Raw genomic sequence first — 5,642 nt, 5'->3', positions numbered from 1 at the left:
GCCAGCCCGAAGAAAGCATATGAAGAGAAATCTTTACGTTCTTTCTGGTTTTTTTCGCTTTAAAAAGCGGCCAGGCCCACTGCGTTGCATTAACCGCTGAGAAGCATCTGTGAATGAATCACGTTTTACAGAATCTTTTATTATTTTTTACTACCTATTTTTACTGTTTTATGATATTCAGTTGAATTCACTATTTTTTAACCTTTATGGGATGCATGCTTCTTGATTTCGTTTGAATGTGGATGATTATTTGTTTTTTTTTTTTTTGGTTTTGCGATACGAATTTTATTTTCACCACCTGTTGGAGTAATGTTTGTTCTGGGATTGGGAGTTTAGCCAAAATACTGGTTGATCGCGATATTTGCAATACCGTAAACCGAGGTTACATTGGAAGAATTTCAATTTATTTTTCAAAGATTATTCAACCGGTTAAACTTTTCTCAAAATTTAAATTTTTAAAACATGTTCTCTGGTAGGTCCCACAATGTTTGTGTAGGGTTTTTGGATAATGTTTTTTTTTCAACAGTGCTTTGAATAATAGTTTTGTAGAAAATTGTTATTTTTAGAACAAAGGTGACTGTGTTTCATAAAAGAGTTGAGTTGGAGAATTTGAACGGTGTGCGTCGCGGTCATCACGCAGGATTTTCGTTGCCGTTTCCGTCTTTGTTGTCCCCCCGATTGTGCGTGTATTTCGATCCGGGCGGTTTCGCGTTTTCGCATTTTAGTTGGTTTTATCTTTCCACAGCCGGCTGTCTAAGATTAAATCATTTATGCTAAACTCAACACCAAATAACCGGGAATAGTCTCATCCGCATACTCCGACTATTTGCCTTGAGAATGCATAATACATCACACCATTAAACAAAATTAATTGATTATTGGGTCGCATCCTCATCCTCTATGTTGAATCCTGGCCATTACCCTTACCCACTAACAAAATCCCAAGTAGAAGTAGTTTTCCGGCACACGCGGGGGTGTGGATATCGTATAGAACCCACCCTTGGTAGCAGCCTGTGCTAACTAACATTCCCGTCCCATTCCCTCGAGATCTACAAACTGACATGGCGGGCGCCGTTGGTGGCCAACGACTGTTTCCTATTCGCACCGGCTCTAGTTTTGATGATCGTGATGTTTTATCTTTTCAGCGCATTCATGCATGCTGTTGATAAGGGAAACATCATTTGATCGTTGAAGCGTGTGACCGGTTGTGCTGATGGGATATTATGGTCCTGTTCAGCAACGGAGAAGGACAACCATGGGTGGTCTCTCATGCTCATGCTCATGCTCATGCTCATGCTCAAAGGTGACTGTGTTTCATAAAAGTGCGGCCTGATAGTTTGTTATTTGAGATTTTAAATTAAAATTGATCATTACTTTTATTTTTTTATTTGAGAAATTTGTAATTAAATGATTGTTTAACTAAGTTTATTAAAGCCGTTGCAAATATTTTTCAAAGTTTATGTCGCCCCCCCCCCCCTTCAAAGGTGGCCTGAATAATCAGGGGGCAAAAAAATTATTTTTCGAAAAACTTCAAAATTTTAAAGAAAAATAAAGTTTAATCAACTGAAAACCCCTTAAAATGCATTTTCCCGCGTTTATAATCATATTTAGCATGTTTGAACTTCTTTGAAAACATTTTAAAATTACATAAAATACCAATGTGCAGTCCCACGAAATGTTTTTTTGCGAAAGAAAATTTCCGTCAATATCTAGATATTTTCTATACTTATGACAGGAAAGCAATTGTACGCCTGTAAAATGCATTTTAAAACACTTTTTTCATGCAAATGTTGAAACCTAGGCTTGTTATTTAAATTTTTATATATTTTTTGCCCCCCCCCCCTCGATTTTGGTCAGAGCCAAGGGACATAAAATTAAAAAAAATATTTGCAACGGCCTAACTTAATTAAAATGCATATAAATTTGAGGCAAAGTTAGGAAAAAGTTCCAAATTATACCAAATTTTATAAGAAATAGTTTTTTTCATATAAATATTAGAATTATTATAATTTTGCTGTGTGAATCAAACATTTTTTCAGTTTACTATTAAATTTGTCCTAGTGAAAATGCCTTGCAATCAGAAGATATTTTTCAATTCTGTGTCAATATCACTTAAACCTTTAATTTAAAGCACTAGTTTAATCTATTCTAAGTGTAAAATTGCCCCCAAGAGGATTTTAATAATCCTATTTTCAATGTCTTCACAATAATTGTTAACTAGCTTTTTATTCTTTTCAAAATGTGTTGAAAACTACTTTTTGAGATATTTTGAACACTTTTCTACCAAGGTCAGTATGTTGCTTTACCAATCTGTGAATGCGTACAAATCTGAAACCTTTCAGAGTCACACTGGTGGTCAATGTTACCCCGGTTTACGGTATATCAGAATCAAGTTTTATTATTTATATCCAAACAGAATTCAAAACAGCTTCAGTATGATCTAACGACATTTTGAGAACAAATTTTTTTATCCTTTAATTTTAAATTAAATAAAAATTGATGTTTCTTGAGAAATATTTTTGCAACAATTTTTCAGTTATATGTGTGAATATAGTTAACAAAATTTTTGAATTTTGTAAACAAGGCATTCAAAACAACCGTGCCAATGATCTTCTTGACGTTATCACTTAAATTTACAAACATGGAATCTGATGTACGTAGGTATCACAGTGATTTTTAAAGTCAACCGGTTGTTAAATAGTAGTTTATGCAACAAGTTGCAAAAAGAGGTTTTTTTTTGGCACGAATCGTACATTTCCCTTACGAGGTTTGCAACGAGTTCCATACAACATATATTGCAATTCCGAAAAACATCATTTGAACAAAATTATAAGAAAAATATCCATGCATTGAGTAAATGAATCGTTTAAATCAAAAAAATGTAGAAAAGAACAACTTTTTCAGCAAGTAGAACTTTTAAGCATTTGTTTGGAAAGGGTTGCTATTCCATTTTGTTATTTTTTGGTAGAGAAAAGTAGGCTGTTTCGTCGTTCGAGAATGACAGGAAAAGTAAGTAGTTTCACGACGGAATTTCAAAAAAAAAAAAAAACAATTTCCATCGAAACGTGTTAAAGCAATGTTGAAAAAGTACCATGCACTATGATCATTGTGTGGTCTACCCCCTTTAAATGTATCAAAAATAAAACTCTTGAATCAAGCCTTAAAGGTTGAAAATATTTCAACATCTTTAATACCATCAACTGGGGCGAATCGGGACTATAGGCTGAATAGGTACAGCAGTTTTTCAAGTTTTTTGTTCCATCCTAAATCTAATCTAATCTAATCTAATCTAATCTAATCGAACACAAGCGCAGCCATTACGAAGAAAGCATCCTGGAAGAACTTGGGGTTAGATTACGCCCCAAGTTCTTTCTTGTCAATATTAATTATTGCAGTACACTTGAGTAACCCCGAAGATGTATTGCATAAATTAAAGCGGCCAGGCCTACTGCGTTGCATTAACCGCAGAGACAGATTCTGTGAACGGAGCACATTTCACAGAATCTACAGGGGAGGAAGGATGCGTGGACATACCGTACCAAACGCTCCTGTTTACAGTTTCATATGTGTTTTGTATAATGTGTTAAGTGTAAAATATATTGTGGTTATATAATCAATTAAATATAATAATGCAATATAATGATCATTTAATAAAATCCCTTCACCTATATATAATAACCACGCACCCAAGCACACAAACAGCGACACAAAAGAAATGAAAATGAGCATGCAAAAACAAGACAGCGCGTCCCCGTGGTCAGCGCACTAATCTTTCAAGTTTTTTGTTCCATCCTGTGTCCCAATTCACTCCAAATGACGGTATGTTATCACAAATTCCACATAATTATGATTAATGCATAAAAAATGTAACTTTTAACCATCAAATTTTCCTATCACGTAACTTTCTTTTTGCTGTGCACAATTTGATGAAAATTAACTCACAATCCGAAGCTTAGGAAAACAAAAATAATTAAAAAACAAATCCCATGGCTTGATAAAAAAAGTGGGGAAACCCAGGTAAATCCTCTTGCAGAATGCATCCATCTGCTTCACGGGTTCCCTCCCAACCAAAACCGGCTGAGCTGAAAAAAGTGCTGCACATGAGAAGGGAAAGGCAAAATATAAACAGAGCCACAAAAAATAAACAAACAAACAAACTTGCAATAATTTGCAATGCCCGAAAGTCGGTAAGCGGAAAATAGTTCTGGGAAAAACCGCGGGTGGTGAAAATTTTCGACGTGGCACAGCTTTTTTTTGTTCTCTTTCCCTTCCACACCGAGGGCGTGAAGCAGAAACTGTGCACCGAGAGTCTTTTGTGATTAACTTTTGCCAGGGCTTTGTTTTGAAGTTTTGTGCGTTTTTTGGTTGTTTGCAGCAGCGTTTCGAAAAGAATGGCGAAATAACTCTTGCAAGTTTGGTTGGGCATTAAATATTCATATTTATTTCGAGTACCCTTGGAAAACAGTTGTTGAATGTGATTCAGGTATTTCAGAGCATTTGATGGTAGACCCTTCTTTTCTCTTTATAGAAAAGAAAATCCCATTGCTTCTGTTGTGCAACTTCAAGCTCTCTACTTAATTACTTCCAAAAAGCTGACCATTAAACCAAACTGCCCAGTAGTTATCGTTGAAATTGCTTCAATTAAGCTCGAAAAACAACATGTTTTCGGTCTTTACTGACTTCACTCTCATCCAGTTTGGCATTAATTTCCCATCATTTTTAAGAAGCCCCCCTCCTCATCAGCCGAGCCCCTTCTAGATTCATTCGGTAAAGAAAGTCCAAAGTGTCCCACCAGCTGACGACAAACGATGTCAACGGATTAAATTAGCCATAATGGTCTCCGGTAGTGGTTTCGCTGTCGGACAACCGATCCGGAAAAACTTTTGCTGAGGACAACCACTTTCGCCACTTTCTGTCACAAACGGTCATCATAAGAGAGAGAGAGAGAGAGTACCTTGTTCGGCCATGGCCAAGGCGACACCACCACCGGAATGGCCACTTTGCAAGTTTTATTGTCTCGGGAGTGAGGAAAAAGTTTTCCACCACTGTCACGCAGTCAGTTTGTGAACTTTTCGCAATCCTTGCTTGCAGAATGCTAGGAGAGCATTTAATGAGGCTGGATTCATTCATCTAATGGTTTTAAAACAACAAAAACTTGATTTAATTTAATTATATTTCACAAGTGGATTCCAGCATCAAGGATTACTGACTAGGATTATTTGAATTATGCCACGGATTACTTTAAATTTCCCATAATAATTGGAAACCAAATAAACTACTTACATAATAACTGTTTTATTACGTAACGAGAAAATCGGATTTTTAGACCCCCTCCCCCTGGTAACAAAATTTTCATACAAATTTAAAACAAATTTGTATGAAGCGTAACAGGGCCTCCGACCCCCCTCCCCCCCATCTGCGTTACGTAATAAAAGAACGCTCCCTTGGTATGTGCACCGAAAATTATGCACTCGATTATCTCAGCACTGGCTGAACCGATTTTAACCGTTTTGGTTTCATTCGATTCGTCTTGGAGTTAATGAAAATGATGAAATTTAGTAAAGCACTTTAAAAGTTATTCTAAAAAACATTCTTGATTAAAGTCCTGGAGATTGTAAAAAGCGTGGTTTTTTAAGAAAACT

This window comes from Culex quinquefasciatus, chromosome 2, assembly GCF_015732765.1.
Source record: "Culex quinquefasciatus strain JHB chromosome 2, VPISU_Cqui_1.0_pri_paternal, whole genome shotgun sequence".
NCBI lineage: Eukaryota > Metazoa > Arthropoda > Insecta > Diptera > Culicidae > Culex > Culex quinquefasciatus.
Note: the sequence above shows the minus strand (reverse complement) of the source record.